Raw genomic sequence first — 8,191 nt, forward strand, 5'->3', positions numbered from 1 at the left:
CCTGTTTCTAACTCAGAATATACTCAGCACGTCACATGGCACAGATGGCAAAATGAAAGACAATGGGACGGAGTAGGTAAGAACCAGAAGTCAAGCAGACTTGAGTGCAAGCCTGTCCCCTCCCTACACTCTGCTGTGTGCCTTAGGCAAGCTGCTTAGTCTTTCTGACCTCTGGCTTCTTTGCCAAAAATGGGAATAATCATCGTATCTAACTCTTGGGTTTATGTAGAGAGTAAACAGTGCCTGGCATTTGGTAAGTGCTTAATAAATGTTACCTATTGTTATTCTAAAGTTCAAAGTTAAACAGACTTCCCAGTTTGTCTCCTTCTTCTGATAATGGTTTCGTAACATTGTGGTCTGCACAGAAGATGACTGGCCTAGATGGTTTCAGATGAAGCGCAGTACTGGGGTCCCCAGTGTGCAATTCTTTTCCACGTTTTGGGGTGTGGACAAGCAGCGGTCACCCATGAGGATATTGCAGAATGGACTTCTGTGTGTGTGCTGTGACTTTCTTTCTTTTGGAATAAGGAGCTGGCTTTGGTCCCTGCGGTATCACACCAACTTTTAGATCGCTTTCCCTGGTGAAAAGCCATCTGCCTCAGTCTTTTTGCAGAAAGCCTCCCTGACTCCCATCCGGGTGTCCCAGGGAGCTTCCTGACCACACTGCTCAAACCTAACTATGCTGACTGCCTGCATCACAGCAGGAGAGGTTGGCTCAAAACCTCACACCAATTTTCCCCTCCTTCTCTTTTAGAAACCCAAAACTTCTCCCAAGTGTAGACAGACGCCCACTTTAGACCTGAACTAGAGAAAATTCCTTATAGCCCAACATATGAAATCGAAGGCTCTGTCTTGCTTCTGCCATCTCCTCTCCTCTCCTCTCCCTCCCCTTCCCAGTCGTAGAGAGGGAAGATGAAATGCAGCATTAGCCCTTGTTGCTACAGCCCAGCTCCTCGGATGAGTATGTCAGGCTGGATACTGTAGCTAAACATAAATGAATGGTTATTAATGATGGTCATAATGTTTTCTAGCAGTTAGCTGGCTGGGATTGTAGGATTTTTTTTCCACTGTGTTTTGAAGGGTTAGGTTATTTAAACTTACCATCAAATAGAATCAAATCAAAGTGAGCTAATTTTTCTTAAACACTAATCATTTTAAGGCTATTGAACTAAATATAGAGGCAGTTCATTAAATCATTAAAACAGCCTGCAATAATGCTCACAAAGTCATTATGGAGCTATTCCCTAGCCAGAGAGGTAGTGTTGCCTTAAGCACAGTTTAATCAAATTAGATGGTGGGCTATGTCATGGGGTTTCTCCTATTGATATTCATTAAAAATACATGATTTATCACTAATCTCTGTGAGGTAGATCCCACTCTTCCAAATGAATTTTGTAAATGTCAAGGGGAAGAAAACAGAATGGCGTATTGTTATAATAATTTAAGAGTGGTGTGATCACATTTACATTTTATATACTATGCAATTTAGGAACAGATAATAGCTTTAACAAGGCTAAACTTTTTTCCTTAGTTAAAGTTAGAACAGAAAGGCTGAACCCTGAGGATTAGCCATTATGTTTTATTGCAGAACGAGCCCCAACATTTGAATTATCTTTTAGTAGAATGATAGCTTGTCCCATTGTTCAGCTACTGCTTTTCTTAGATTCTTAGGTGGACGAATTTCTACATAAATGTATGCTTTCCCATTCAGACAAAATAAGATTCCTATTTTCAGGTCCGGCCATGATTTGGCACATGGGAGAAGCGGTTTGTTTTCTGGCCCTTGGATCTTGCTTGGATGCCCACACGTCACCCTCTGTGGCTTTTCGGCCTCCAGATCTACCCTCCAATGCTTAGTGAAATTTGCCCAGCTCCTTCCTCCTTGGTGGACTGTAAAGGGCTGATAACAGTTTAAGTATTACCCCACCCAGAGGTATTTGCATTTTAACAGTGATCAAAGCTGAAACTAAAGGGATTATGTCCTAATGGTAGAATTTTGAGCATCAGCCAGTGGGTGGAAGAGGATATTCTGTTGCCAGAGGGACCTTCCCTCCAGGCTTGAAGGGAGAGGAGGACGGTCCAGGGAGGGCAAGGCCAGATTGCAGATGGGTGGACGGATGGACAGTAGACCCAGACTGCTTTTTCTTTTTTCATTCTGTGCCTTTTCTTTTCTTTGTTTTCTTTAAACTGTGAAATGAGCTTTCTCTGAGAACAGGTATCTTTCTGGTGGGTATACTTTGAAATATTGATGTTCTGGCTTGTCCTCTAAACAATTTTTTCCCCTAAAACTGGGGACTAATGTTTGAATCTTGAATTTAGAGTTTAATTTAAAATTCTCTGTATTGCTTATAAAGTACCCCTGAAGGAAGAGGGAGACTTTCAAAAGGCGCAGCACCTTTTCGATATGAAAATGTGCCTGTGCTTAGCAAGACACATGAGATGTCTGTCTACACTTAAGACGCTTATCAAGAGCTTTTCAGAATATGCAGCCAGAATGGTCAGAACCAGCAGACAGAAGCACTCGATTTGTACAAGACAGGAAGGCTTTTAGCATCTTGGCCATTTAACCTAATCTAAAAAACAAAAACCACACAGCCTAAATGAAATCCTACTTATTTTACTCTGCTATATTGCAGAATAATGGAATGCCCACCCCTTTCTGCACAGGAGATCTCTAACTTGACTCTTGGCTCAGTGGGAAGCTCTTATAACCATTTCCAATGCCAAACTCGAGATACAATAGGGACTGGCCATTAGCCACGGAATCTCCTGCCTGTGAAATGATGGAGATGTAAACGCTACTGAATTATTGGCAGGAACTGACTTAACTTCTCAAAATAATAAATGAGAGTCCCAGCAAAACCTCTTGTTAAATAGTTGAATGTCTAATTCACCTAGGATATTCTTTCAAAATTCATTTCATTTTCGATAATTTGATGAAAAAAAGAGCTGTATTGGTGGTTTCTCTTGTTCAAGGCTGCACTTGCCTAAGGGCAAGGTACATTTATTTTGGTGATTAATAACTGCAAGTTCCATGGCTTAATGGGAATGTGCTGGATATATTTGAAATGATAATGCCTTCTTCCCCCTCTTCATTCATCAGGTAAATGCCTTGATTACTTGCCTCTCAAGTTTGTGCTCAGTAGAACTTATGTTCTCCACTGACACTTTGAAAACATTATTCTTGCATATCTGTGGTTGGAGAAGCCTGGGAGTCGCACAGTGACTGATTTCAGGTGGCCAGTGTTGAGTGTGCATTGTTCAACTCACAGCTCTTCTCTAAGATGAGTAACAGGAGGCTGGGAGAAGAAACAGAATGAAAGAGAATATTTTTTTCTTCTGCTCCTTTGGTACCCCTAATATTTCACCAAGGACCACAGGGACAGCTTTTCTGTCACTCATTCAATATCTGACATCACTCAAGGATATTGTCTTTATTTTGTATTTTTAGTAGAGACAGAGTTTTCTGTTAACACTCTGTTAGAAATAAGAAAACTGAACTTGGAGCTCATGGAATTAAGAGAGTTGAACAGGGACAGGTGAAAATCTCATCCTGGTTTTCCCACTTCTGTTCTGGTTTTAGCACTGAAAACACTCAGGGAAACTTCTTAGTCCTGGGCAAACTGAAATCAATAGTGACATGGAAAACTCTTCTGCACTTTTCTCCGTAAACCCCATTTACATGATCTGGGTGAACTAAGAGTCACTTGTATAATACATATATTCTAGACTGAGAACATCTCCTTTTAAAGCATTATACTCTTACCCTTAATAAGGTGAAACATTTAAACAGGTGTTTAAACTATTTAAACTAAAAATAATTTCTTACATCTATAATCCCTTTAATAATTAAACAAATTTTCAGTTATCGTTCCATGTGATTCTCAAAACTGGGGTAATAGCCTCATTTTAAAGGAAAGAAAACTGAGGCTTCGAGCAATAGTCAGTTCCTTGTCTCTGCTCTTGTCTTGCCCCCAGGGTGATGGAGAGGCAGCCTTGCCCACCTTTCTGGGATTTGAAGAGTCTTCATTTAGCAGGTATTCACAGAGCACATGCTGCAGGCTAGGGACAGAGTAAGACAGACACAGTTTTCAAGTGTGCCTGGTTGACCTTTTCCCAGTGGGTCCAATTGAGAAACATACATTGCCTTAAAAGTCTCACTCTAAGGAAACCTTAAAACTCTCTCCATGCTAAGCTTTAGCATTTTGGTATCTTCAAATGAGTTTCACCCAATGCGTTAGTCCATTCTCACATTGCTGTAAAGAACTACCCGAGACTGGGTAGTTTATAAAGAAAAGAGATTTAACTGACTCACAGTTCTTCAGGCTGTCCAGGTAGCATGGCTGGGGAGGCCTCAGGAAATTTATAATCACAGTGGAAGGTGAAGGGGAAGCAAGGATGTCTTCACATGGCAGCAGGAGAGAGAGAGCAAAGGGGGAAGCATGACACATTTTCAAAGAACCAGATCTCATGAGAGCTCACTCACTATCATGAGAACAGCAAAGGGGAAATCCACTCCCATTATCAAATCACCTCCCAGCAGGCCCCTCTCACAACATTGGGAATTACAATTTAACATGAGATTTGGGTGGGGACACAGAGTCAAACCATATCACCCAATAACCAAAAGAATAATTAAGCTCTCCCAATTTTACTGATGCCATGATCATCTGAGAAGCCAAAGATAGTGGAGAGAGTCTCCTTGCAAAGTGCTTGGTGTGTGTGCGTGTGCGTTTGCATCTTCTAATAATGCCCCCGTTTTTACTGCCCTGTCTCTGTGCACCAGAAGAGTGGTTATAGTCAATTATGTTATTGTTAAAAAGAAGTCCATCTCTTTATTGTTAATTGTCATAGAACAATATAGACTCTTTGAGTATATAATAGTGCCATTAACCTTCACACAGTCACCAGCCAACCCTTCCCCACAATGTTGCTCAAAGTGTGAGCTCCCTGGGAAGTAATTAACCTTAGAGTCATATTTTCTTTCTTTTTCCTTACTCCCCACAAAGATTCACACGTGAAGTCTCATCCCAGGCCCTAATCCCACACCCACCATGGGCTCTGGAGCAGTTTCCTGTCAAGTCTTGTGTGTGCCAAGGTCCTGCAGGGAGAAGACACAAACACATATTATTAGCAAGAACATCTAGCACTGGGCTCTGTCCAGGTGGCAGCTCAGTAAGGACCCTGGGTGATGGAATTGAGTTGTCAGGCTCTGCGTTCTCCTGGCTATTCATCCTTTTCTGTCATGGTTTAAAAGATAGAATGAGGCAACCAGCAAAATAAAAAAACAAAAAAGCTCTTCAAGCCTGGCCTTCAACTGACCAGTGAAAAAGAGTGTTTCAAAAAGATGAGTGAGGTTAAAGTTGTTTGCACAGAATGGATGACCACTTGACCACTGGACCCCATGGTCTCAGAAGGCTATTTTAAAATTGAAAGGCAGTGAGGGTTTTTCTTTTCAAAATTTACCTTTTCCTTTTTTTTTATCTTACTTACACTAACCAGTTTTCATGGTCAACAGCACGTATCACTCCAGGACAACACGGATCTGTCTTTTCAGTGCTTATTCCCAGTATGTAACACAGTACCTAGCATTTGGTAGGCACTCAATGCATGTTTGTTGAATGAATGAATATCATAAGCTTTGGCTAAAAACAGAGTAAAAGTAATAGCTGTTATTTAACTACCTCTGCAGTCCTACACTTACTAATGCTAGATAGTAGTCTTAACTATAGTAGGTAATAGAAACTGCATCTGTGTGAAGCATGTTTAATAAAATATTTACTGTTGGTTGGGTACATTAACCACTGTTAACACTTCTTCATTTGCACTAATTAAGCCTTGAAATTTCTTCTTCTATTGAATAAGTACAAGTGCTACTAGGAGACTGGGGAGTGGGCAGAGGGATCATATTTAGTATTTGACTCAGCCAGGTGAGTGCCAGTTTCCTTGAATGAGGCACAAATCCAAGCTTTCTGCTTCTGTCTACCAAAAGCAAGGACTGTTTTGCTTAGTTTGGGCTTTTTTCATTTTTACTTTGAACCCAGAGAAGCCAATTTTGGGCTATCTTTATAACCTCCTGAGTTGTTTTGACTTCCAGACCAGAATGGATGGTATCACAGAAGGGGCCCTGGCCAGAGTCATCTGCATTTGTTCCATTGGTCCCTGGTGAAAGCCCCAGGGACAATGGCTTTCTAACATCAAGCATAAGAGAGGTCTCATATCTGTTCCAGGACTGGGTCCTTTCAGAACACAACCTACAGTACTGCATGTCATAGTTCCTGCTTTCCTTAGATGGAGGCATAAGATGCAGTGAAGAGAAGGTAGGAGGTAGATTACTTAAGGGAAGGAGCAGTTGTAAAATGAAGATGGAAGGAAGAATCAAATGTAATTTAAATAACAGAGGGAAGGAGAACCCAACACAGAGGGTTCAACTTCTGTAAAACTGAAGAGAGGCACAGAGAGTACAGTTGACCCAACACCAGTAAGGCCCACTTGGAGCTGTCTTCAACTACAATGTGCACAAATGACATTCTGAATTGCATCTTTTCTTATCACCAACGTCCTCATGCAGGATACAAAGGCTACTACCAAGTTTGAGTCTGGGCCAGATCTGCCTACAAAGAAAGAGTGTTACTTCTATGTTCCAACTAATGAGACAGCTATGTCAGGGGATGTGAAGATAAATCGCAATACCCAAAGGCACATAAACCAAAGAGAATCACGGCACCCACATCTAAGAAGCCATCAGGTTGTGGCTGCTTTAAGTCTCCCTTCTCAAAGAGAAACCAAGGTAGAATGGTGGAACTGAACTCAAGCTTTTCCAGAAAGTCTCAAAAGTTTCTCTCTTATCCCTTTAAGAATAAATACTAGCCAGGTGCAGTGGTTCACGCCTATGATCCCAGCACTTTGGGAGGCTGAGGTGGGTGGATCGCCTGAGGCTAGGAGTTCAAGACCAGCCTGACCAATAAGGTAAAACCCTGTCTCTACTAAAAATACAAAAATTAGCCAGGTCTGGTGGCATGTGCCTGTAGTCCCAGCTACTCGGGAGGCTGAGGCAGGAGAATTGCTTGATAAATTTATTCAGAAGGAAAAAAATTTATGTTAAAATCCCAATGAACCTGTTTTCATTAAAGGCTCCCAAGAAACAAAGCACCAAGCCTGAAAGCAACAGAGTACAGATGAGAGGTTTCTCCCCACTGAAACGTCTACCCCATGAGGCAGTCCGTGCAGCCTCCAGACCCAGGAGGTGAGACAGAAAATCATTTTGTTGGATAAAAGTATTCATAATAATTACCTTCTTTGGAAATGGAAAAATTTCATTTTTCCATCTGACAAACAGAGAAGAACCTGTTTTCAGTGGAGACACTGGGGTTAATCGTCCCAGGATAATGGTTACCTTTGACCAAAGACACAGCCCCAGGAGTTGGGGCTTCATTCCCTTCAAGTGTTGATCAATTCTGAATCTTCAGGATGGTTGTGACATATTCTATTTCTGTAACTCCCTTTAAGAAAAGCATCCTATAATTTTTAGCCACTTCTTATAGTTGCTGCTGATGGTGATTCGTATCTCCACTAGAACCACGCTGGGCGGAATTGACCCTTTGCAAGCATTTCTCCATGACACTATGAATAGGAAAATAGAGGGGTGGGAAAAGGAGAAAGCCAGCAAGCAAAGAGGAGGTAGGAGATAGTGGTGGGGTGACAGAGCCAAGAGGAATTGGGCTCTCTCTGCAATTTGACCCTCACTTGCCTTTGCACCACATTCAATTTGTTTTATTAAATACATGTTGCTTTGAAAGTCTTACCTGTAGAGCTGGGTTTAGAGACATGAAAGTGCTCCAGGCATGACAATAATTTGACTTCCCTTCAAATCAGTTTTTTTAAAAAAAATTGCTTAGCTTGTATTTAATAGGATATGGAAAACACTGATTTTCTATAAATAAAAATTGTAGTCACAGGCTAATTTTCTTACTAAATGTACGTCTGGATGAAGTTGTGACAATGTTCTGAAAAAAACGCAGCATAATGTTTCTTACCTTTCTGTTCTTGTCCTCTTTTCAGTTTTTTTTTTAGATGGAGTCTTGCTCTGTTGCCCAGGGTGGAGTGAGGTGGCGTGATCTCGGCTCACTGCAACCTCTGCCTCCCGGGTTCAAGCAATTATCCTGCCTCAGCCTCCCGAGTAGCTGGGATT

Source organism: Mandrillus leucophaeus, unplaced genomic scaffold (assembly GCF_000951045.1).
Source record: "Mandrillus leucophaeus isolate KB7577 unplaced genomic scaffold, Mleu.le_1.0 Scaffold547, whole genome shotgun sequence".
Taxonomy (NCBI): domain Eukaryota; kingdom Metazoa; phylum Chordata; class Mammalia; order Primates; family Cercopithecidae; genus Mandrillus; species Mandrillus leucophaeus.